This window comes from Octopus bimaculoides, chromosome 9, assembly GCF_001194135.2.
Source record: "Octopus bimaculoides isolate UCB-OBI-ISO-001 chromosome 9, ASM119413v2, whole genome shotgun sequence".
NCBI lineage: Eukaryota > Metazoa > Mollusca > Cephalopoda > Octopoda > Octopodidae > Octopus > Octopus bimaculoides.
In genome coordinates this window covers 73777930-73778481 of record NC_068989.1, presented here as the reverse complement: position 1 = coordinate 73778481, position 552 = coordinate 73777930, and the positions used below count along the sequence as shown (strand labels likewise).

At 40.8% G+C, this 552-nt stretch overlaps 1 protein-coding gene across 13 annotated transcripts in view; it reads left to right on the top strand.

Annotated features, from left to right (window-relative positions):
- The window catches only part of LOC106875983 (uncharacterized), a 268731-nt gene that overhangs the window by 181937 nt on the left and 86242 nt on the right, over positions 1-552 (top strand). The window lies entirely within an intron of this gene.

Sequence of the window (552 nt, the reverse complement as noted above, 5' to 3'; positions counted from 1 at the left end):
ATATATATATATATATACGTGTATGTGTATGTGTATGCATACACACACGTGAGTACTACGCATATATTTGTGCCTACCGATATTTATCTGTATGACTCGGTGTGTGTATGTGTGTGTATGTGCGCGTGCTTCAGTGTGCTTGTGTGTTTGTTCTTCACATTGATGCCACGGCCTCACTCTGAAGAGAACATCAGCCCCGCGTCGGAAGCTAACTATAGTTACATCGTTTATTCATAGATATCGCCGCCGATTAAAAGTCTATGGCGTGCCTTATCTTGGTGTGTAGTCCTACCGTCCTACCTAAATAAACTGGGTTATTGAGATGTATTGTGTCGTACTATCTACGGCAATGGGGAGTACGAGTGGCGAGATATACAACAATCAAATCTTTGATCAACACTCTAGAGATGTGGGCTCTACTTTAATAATGCTTCATAATCGTAGTGATTTGAGTTCCGTGGACATAAATGTGTGTCTATATATATGTGTGTGTGTGTGTGTGTGTATGCACGTATATATGTGCATGCATATAGGTTAGTGTGAGCTGTGTTT